This window comes from Macrotis lagotis, chromosome X (assembly GCF_037893015.1).
Source record: "Macrotis lagotis isolate mMagLag1 chromosome X, bilby.v1.9.chrom.fasta, whole genome shotgun sequence".
Lineage (NCBI taxonomy): Eukaryota > Metazoa > Chordata > Mammalia > Peramelemorphia > Peramelidae > Macrotis > Macrotis lagotis.
This window is the reverse complement of record NC_133666.1, coordinates 67,389,342-67,398,478: the sequence shown is the minus strand read 5'-3', so window position 1 is coordinate 67,398,478 and position 9,137 is coordinate 67,389,342.

Here is a 9,137-nt window from a genome sequence, read left to right as displayed (position 1 = left end):
CCTGTGTGTGTGTGTGTACGCTCCACTTTTACCTATTCCTAGACAGCATCAGACCCAAAATATCTTCATAGGAATACAACTTTAGTTTGATTATAGGAATTGGTGGAGAAATAGGATTTGATATGCAGAAGGGCACTTGACAGCCAGTGTCCACTCTGCACATGGACATCCTGGGTTGTCTTCAGGCCACAGAATATTAGCCATCTGTTGAGTCTGAAATACTGGGTAGCAGTATTTGGATGAAAAGGAGACTTGGGAGGACAGAGAACACCAGCTCTGGATGTCTTCCCTCTTCGCCTTATCTCATGCTTTTGAAGAATGATGGTGTTGGAAGTGGAGAACAGCCCAGCACACTCAGGGGTTTTCTGGTACACTCTCTGGACTGTCCTGAGTGGACAAAGAAATGAGAAGTCATTCATTTCTCAGGATGCTGCCAGCTTGGACTCCACGTGGACCCCCAAGTATTATAACCAAACTCATCTTCCCCTGAGCACATGTGGCCAAGGGAGGGGGTCTTCCTTCTAGGCCTGGAGGAGTTCTGACTGTTCCCTGTCTGCCTTCCAGTTCCCAGGGAGGGGCTGTCTTCCCTGGTTTTCAGGCATGCTCAGGAAGTTCCCAGCCGTATGCCTAGGAAGATAAAGCCCCATTTGCTAACCTGCCACTTTACCCAGAACTCCTTGGAAATGTGCACAGAAGACCCTAGTGGACCCCAAGGCCTTGACTCCCCAAGCAGCCCTTTGGCTCCATGCTGTTCCAGGTGTGTTCTCTGATCATATCACCCGTAACAATGGCCATCTCCTGAGCTGGAGCTCATTTACCAGATGCCAGTGTTGTTCTGTCTTCTCTCAGAACCTGAAGAGCCAGACATATTTGCTGTTTGATTCCTCATTGTCCCTTTGAAAAAAACAGGCTCGTTTCTGCTCAGAACATCTTGTCCTTGTCCCTGTCTCCATCCATGTTTCGGCAGCCCCACTGCCCACTGTTATGCTAACCTGAAATAATTGGTTTTTCTGGCATCTGAAAAAGAGATTAGATTTGGAGAGAGTAGACCTTGATGGACTGCAGTTTACAATCTGAGCCATTACAGAGCAACTGCTTCGACTCCAAGGCAGCTTCCTCAGGCTCTCCACTTGTCCTTGAGTTTGACCGTTGTTCCTGACCTGCCGCCATTCACCTGGCTTCTCTCTGCTGCCTTTGGAACAGTTAGCAGGGGGAAGGAAGCATGAGGGGGAGGCCACCTTTCTGGCCGTTTCTTTATTTCTCTCTTTCCTCTTGAATCTCAGAGAGACTGTATACTATAGAATAATGATTACCAGCCTTTTCCAGAGAAAAGCTCTTTTGTATGCAAGGCATTTTTATGGACCCGCCCCCCCCCCCCCCCCCCAGGATAGTTGTTTTGTTAGACTCTGTTTCTTAAAAACAATAATGACCAATGGATTTAGTAATGCTCTTACACGAATTTTGTATTTCATTTATCACACTGGAACCTTTGACAAATAGTAATATATTTATGCAAGATGCTATTCATTCTGTAGGAAGTGTGTTTATTCTGGACTATATGGTAAGATGAACCTTTGCAATAACTCTGATCATCCACAGACTCTGGTTTAATATTAGGAAAATCTGAAGTTTGGGTGCTGCAGGTGTCTGGGGAGAGCCAGGAGCCCCCTGTACAAATCCTGACCTGTAACAGCAATCTGGTTGGCCACTCAAAGACTTCTTTTCCTTATCTGTGACATGGGACCAGATTCACTACCTACCTGCTATGAAGAGCAGTTGGGAATGTACCTGCAGAGGTCTTTGCAGTTAGGTCGACCTCAAGTGGAATGATGCTGGGCCTGCTCTCTGCCTCGAGGGACACTTTTTAGAATTGTGACTTATCTATTATTGCCTGTGTATTTTGCCTTGAAAATACCCTCTTTCTGTTTGAGGGACTTGGGAACCACTAAGGAAAGCAATACCTTCTCCTCACAGACCAGACCTCCTGAGATCCAGATCTTAGGGGAGGGAAGCAATGGTGGACTTCTTCATTTTCCCCTGGGGCTCAGAGCATGTCTCACTTTCTGATTCACTCCTCAGAAAGGCTCTGATTTCAATCAGAGAGAGAGAGAGAGAGAGAGAGAGAGAGAGAGAGAGTGAGTGAGTATATTTGTATGTTCAGTGGTCCAGCCTCCCCCCCCTCTTTAAAGTATCTACTTTGCCCTATTGCTAGTCATTTCCCCTTCGGGAATCCCATCTCCCTCCCCAGAGGAGTGGCAGACCGGAATGTTTTGGTTTGATTTAAGCTTCTTGGTCACAGCAGAAAGTTTGAGGGGTATGGGTGGGAGTAGGGGCAGGGGCAGGGGTGGAATGGGGTGTAGTAGTGGGTAGGTTATTGGGAAGCAATAGCAGTAATGTGGGAAGGAAAAGAAGAGAGAAACGTCATCTCAGTTCATGCTGAGACAGGACTGGCCCAAGTTTACTTAGTTTCAAATAGAAAGCCATATGGGCAGGGTGGACTCAATAAACCTGCTTGTTTATTTTAAATGAATGCCAAGGCTCAGTGAATTGGCTGCAGTTTGTTAGTAACTGACTCTGCTTCATAAGGGGCCAGTTGAATTTTTACAAAGTCATAGGAACATTGGACCATCAGAACCTCAGGACTCAGTTCTTTGACCCTTTATTTTACAGAGGAGGCATTAGGGACCTAGGGAGGGAAGAAAAAAATCTTGGTAGATCCAGGTGGAACTCAGGCCCCTCTTTCACTGTACACTTTGGCCTCTCCCTGTTTTAATAGTGACCCTCAAAAGTAATGGTTGACTTAAGTTATCTTCAGTCAGCCTCCTTTTGCCTCCTTAGTGGAGATGAAGGGAACATGCAGCAAGAATTTCATGGACACAGTTAATGTGAACAAGTTCCAAATGAGCTGAATGATCACCATCTGGCTCTGGTCCTATGGGGTGTGAATACCTAACCTCAGAAGTTTGCAATGAGTTGTCAAGAAAATGCCATTATTCCCAGGATGGAATGGAACAAAATTGAGGCAGCTCAAACTACAGAGTGAAGCCAAGTTGGATTAACAGCTGTCCAAATAGCTCCTGCACCCAGTTAACTCTATCACCAGAAGATCTAGGTGGCTAACCAAACACAAAGAAACAAGGCCCCGGGTGCCTGCACTTCCCTCAGTTCCTTAAAACTGCTGGAGACTAATGGAATCTCGACTGGTAATTATTCCATAATTCCAAGGGATTTGCAGAGCAAGCTATTTGACCAGGCCAAAACTACTCAGTGAGGGAATATCAAGTGAGAATATTTAGAAAGTGCTGAACACAGTGCTAAATGCTAGCTATTGAGCTATTGTGATCATTATTATTATTATTATTATTACTATTATTATTGCAAAATAACTTTCTGGTACCATTTCTTTTTATCCCTCCTGCTTTCACTGAGTTCTGTCTCTTTTCCTATTACCCTGATCTCTTTAAAGGATCATAGGAAGGAGTCTCAGAGGGCAGCTAGGCCAGAGAGGAGAAAACTGAGGCTTTCAGAGGTGAGGTGACTTACCCAACGTCACATAGATAGAAAGTGACAAAGCTGGGATTTGAACTTGGATTGTTGGACTCTCCACTGAACCTCATTGCTTCCCTCTGGACAATACCAGATTCAGTTGTGTATAGATGGATTTACATGTCAACATAGTCAAATAGCATATTCAGTATTTTTCAGTTTGTATTTATTTTATGCTTTTTTTTACATGGTCAGGAACTGTGTTAAATGATTTTTTACAAACCTCTCATTTGATCTTCATAACAGCTTCGAGAGGGAGGTGTTATTATTATCACCCTTTTACAGATGAGGAAACTGAGGCAAGCAAGGTAGAAGGACTTGCCCAGGGTCACACAGCTTGCATGTGTACATGGCTGAATTTGAAGTCAAGTTTTCCTGATTTCAGGTCCCACACTCTGTCCACTGTGGCATCCTGAGCTATCCCTTTTTCACTTTGCTAATCCAATTTCTTTAAATTACCTGAAGGAAATGGAAGATGGGCGGGGAGGGGGGGGGTAGGGAGATAGCTAGTTGGACAGGAAAGAATAGAAAGGATGAGGATGTTAGAAGACCTTCTGCAATCACCGTGTTCCTCAGGCACAGTTTGGAAAACAATGTACTAGGAAAAAGAAGAACCTAGATTGTTGGAAGGCCTCTCCAGCTCCCAGCTTGTGATTGTAATAGAATGGAAGTCCTTGGAGGGCAGTAGCCGCTTTACTTTTTTGTTTGGATTTCCCTCTGTGACCAGCACATAATAAATGTTTAACAGATGCTTGTGGAATGGTGTTTGGACTGCTTCGAGGAGAAGGGGTACCAGGTTTTCTGTTGAAGTTCTTTCTTGGGTAACTGCTCTTCTCCTTCCCACCTTCCCACCACACCCCTATCTCCCATGCCTCAGCACAGCTCATTGGTAGCTGGGGAGACTTGGAAGGAAGGAAGAGGAGCATTTGCTGATTCTGAGCAGTTAGATCTTCCACTCAAGCAAAGAGATAAGAAGGAAGGCATAATTCTTGTTTAGAAAGGAAATCAATCTAGCAAGTGAGGAAAGAAGCAGGGATTCACCAAAATTCTCAGAGGGAAACTGGCTAAGAATTTGGGAGAGGTTAAAAACCCCAAGGCAGCCATGTATTAAGACACTGGTCATGTCTTCTCACATTCATCCTTTGCACCATGAAGTCAGACTCCAGTACAGAATGAGGGAGGAACACATGAATGACCTCTTCTATGGTTGGAGGAAAGCAAGGAGTGACCCCAAGGCAATGGACATCTTATAAAGTACAGAAAAGAGGAATGAACAAGCCAGCAGGATGAGGCTGTTCGATTTGTATCCCATGGGCAGAGCTTCAAGGAATCTAGCCTTCTTCTGAAGCAATGACATTTGGAGGTAGAGCTCAAGCCTTGGGACTTTAATGATGGCATGGTGGTATTCAGCACCCGGCATGAACTGGTCAGAGGGAACACATGAGAACACATGGCATTTCCAATGAGAAAACCGGAGTGGACTAAACTGTCTGCATTACGTCCCAGATCACATGGAAAAAACTGTCTTATTGAGCCCTAAGAGTATGCATTGGTTTGCTTCATAATAAAATTCTTATGAGAAAAAGACTGTGTAAGTGCTTTCTTCTGATCCTTTCTTATGTGATAATCACTTTAAGCAAAGCTATCTTTTGCCTGATACAAAAGAACAGGATCATCTGTTTCCTTACTTGTTTCCACTTTAGATGTCCTCCCTAACCATTCTCTATCCTAAACTCACCTAATATAATTCACAAAAAGATCCAAGGTCTTAGAGGAGGAAAGAGTTCGGGTCCAACTGCTTTGTTCACCTGCTGGACCCAAAATATCTCCTTATCTGAATTCTTTCACCACTAGTAGACAATGTGATGTTTAGCAGTGAATTCAAATGTTTTTTTTCCAATTTTTTTAATTAAAGATATTATTTGAGTTTTACAATTTTCCCCCCATTTTTACTTCCCTCCCCCCACCCCCCCCCATGGAAAACAATCTGTCAGTCTTTACTTTGTTTCCATGTTGTACACTGATCCAAATTGAGTGTGATGAGAGAGAAATCATATCCTTAAGGAAGAGACAAGAAGTCTAAGAGATAACAAGATCAGACAGTAAGATATCAGGTTTTTATTTCCCTAAATTAAAGGGAATAGTCCTTGGTCTTTGTTCAAACTACACAGTTCTTTCTCTGGATGCGGATGGTGTTCTCCATCGCAGAGAGCCCCAAATTGTCCCTGATTTTTGCACTGATGGAATGAGGGAGTCCTTCAAGGTTGAACATCACTCCCATGTTGCTGTTAGGGTGTACAGTGTTTTTCTGGTTCTGCTCATCTCACTCAGCATCAGTTCATGCAAATCCCTCCAGGCCTCCCTGAATTCCCATCCCTCCTGATTTCTAATAGAACAATAGTGTTCCATGACATACATAGACCACAGTGTGCTAAGCCATTCCCCAATTGAAGGATATTCACTTGATTTCCAATTCTTTGCCACCACAAACAGGGCTGCTATGAATATTTTTGTACAAGTGATGTTTTTACCCTTTTTCATCATCTCTTCAGGGTATAGACCCAGTAGTGGTATTGCTGGGTCAAAGGGTATGCTCATTTTTGTTGCCCTTTAGGCATAGTTCCAAATTTCTCTCCAGAAAGGTTGGATGAGTAGTGAATTCAAATCTTCCACCAAAAAAAGGTAGCTGTAGGGACCACTGAACATTGCAATGGGCTGTTTACTTATCCTAATACAAAAAGGCCATTTGATTTGGATAGATTGGTTGCTTAGAGGAATTGAGAGATTTCAACTCTTCTTCTCTTTACTTCATCATGTTAGCTACCCCTACAAGGAAAATTACCAGAATAAAGGGACCTAGCACAGTGCTAGATGGCTGAGACTCAAATGTCCCCAGGAAAGCTTGTGTTGAGGATCAGATTTGAAGCAACTCATTTCCCCTCTTTTTTTTTTAATTTTTGCAAGGCAATGGAGTTAAGTGACTTGCCCAAGGCCACACAACTAGGCAATCATTAAGTGTCTGAGGTCGGATTTGAACTCAGGTCCTCCTGGCTCCAGCGTTGGTGCTCTATCCACTGCGCCACCTAGCTACCCCGACATTTTTGACCCCCTTCTCCATTCACAAAACCCCATCAGACCCTCATGCCTCCCCTTGAATGTTGAAGCAGACTTCTGACAGGTGCCTTTACTTCCAGTTTCTCCCCTCTACAATCCATCACAGAGACCAAATCTTTCTAAAGCCAGGGTATGGTCTTGCTTTTTAGTGTCTTCACTCACAAAGACCCTAGGAAGATAAATCCATTTTGGGTAGTCTACCATTTTTTCTAGCACTTCTTGGAAATATACAAAGAAGGCCCTAGTGGGACCCAAGGCCTTGGGTCTCCAAATTGCTTTTCTGCACCACGGTGCTCTAGGTGTGTTCTCTGATCATATTGCCCCTTCTAATGGCTATCTAAACTGGAGCTTGTTTCCCAGATGCCAAGGTTGCTCTTATATATTTGTTATCTCTCCCTTGAAGGTAAGTGATCTTATTTTTGTATTTGGATCCCCAGAATTTAGGCACAGTAAGCTTAATAGATGTTTGGGGAATTTGGCCCATAGATTGGGCACAATTCAGATTTCCTTTTGTAAGCAAAGAATTTGAAGTTGGATTGTTCCTGGTTCAGTACAACATCCCAGGACTGGATGGATCTTTCAATTAGGCTTGAGGACCCTAGAATTTTGTTCTTGTTCACATCAGTTGTCAAAATTTGTTTATTTACCTGTGTGTGCCACTTTGCTAGAAACTGAATAAATTCAGACATGAAGGTCCCTACTCATTAGAACTTAATCTCATTTTGACTTCACCTTCACAGTCAGGTCGTTGTTTGAATAAATGAGATAATTTACATCTGCAATGGCAGTTTCTCTATAGGGCCACCAAATCAGGTATTTTGGTTGAGAGCATTATACAGCCATCAATGTGGCACTGACAAAACTGTTTCCAGGAGCAAAGGAACTGCTTGTGAGTGGAGAAATCTTCATAAAATGATCCTCTGACATCTTGAAAGTCTTTTGTTGTTAACATTAGCTAGGGCCTGGCTCTTCATCTGTTATCGCCTGCTCTCAATACATGAGCACTGCCATTTCCTTTCCCCACCAGCCATAATCTGGATGATCTTTTTCATGCCACTTCTGCATCGATGCGTAATGGGATTTTTGACAAAATACAACACCCATATTTTCCTCTTCCCTTCCCCTTCCTCAAGTTCACCTTAGAAAAAATGAAATAAATGGACCTTCCTATAATATGGTAAATAGTTTCTAGCTAAAACTGAGAGCCAATAGTATCTGTAATGGGGATAAAGTAGAGATCTTTTTTTTTAAGCAAGAACAGAAATAAAGCTGGAATGTTGATTATCATTACTTCTCTTTGATATAGTTCTTCAAATACATAAAAAGAAAAGAGTTTGTAAAGAGAAAGAGGAAATGATCACTTTTTGTTGATTCTGTGGTTTATTTACCCTTGGAGAGTCAACTAAAAAATTGGTTGAAAAAGTACCCAGCAAAGTTTTAGTATATAAAAAGAAGATGCCTAAATCAACAACATTTCACAGTAAAGGATAGGAAGAAAAATTAAATTTAGAATAATTGCAGGGTTTATAAAGCGCTTGAGAGTCAAACTTCCAAACACAGACAGGAACAATGAATACAACTATAACAAGCTTCAGAGAAATAAAGACAGACCTAAATAATTGGAGAAATGTTCATTGCTCATAGGCAGTCATTATAAGAAAAATGACTAGTATCTAATATTACTTATTCTGAGTCATACCAATAAAAAATATTAAAGGATTATTCTTTTTTTTCTAGTTTTTGCAAGGCAGTGGGGTTAAGTGTCTTGCCCAAGGCCACACAGCTAGGTCATTATTAAGTGTCTGAGGCCGGATTTAAACTCAGGTCCTCCTGACTCCAGCACTGGTGTTCTATCTACTGTGCCGCCTGGCTGCCCACTAAAGGATTATTTTTGACACTGAGAAAATTATAATGAAATTTACCTTAAGAACCATAAGGAGGGGAGCTGCTAAGTGGAACAGTGGATAAAGCACCAGCCCTGGAGTCAGGAGGACCTGGGTTCAAATCCAGTCTCAGACACTTAATAATGACCTAGCTGTGTGGCCTTGGGCAAGACACTTAACCCCATTTGCCTTGAAAAAACCTAAAAAACAAAACAAACAAACAAAAAAAAAAGAACAAAGGAGGGCAGCTAGTAGGCCAGTGGATAGAGCACCAGCCCTCTCAGATACTTTATAATTACTTAGCTATGACATTGGACAAGTCACTTAACCCCATTGCCTTGCAAAAATAAAAAACAAAAGCCAGGACCATAAGGTCAAGAATCTTGGGAAATGATGAAAGAAAAAGTGGGAATGAAGAAGACCTAACCCAGTACCAACTCTCAAACTATAATAAAGCAGTAATCATCAAAATGCAAAATACTCCAGTATCTTTGCCAAGAAAACTCCAAATGGGGTCGTGAAGTCATGCATGATTGAAAAATGACTAAACAGCAATCATCAAAAGAACATGGTACTGGTTAAAAGATAGACCAA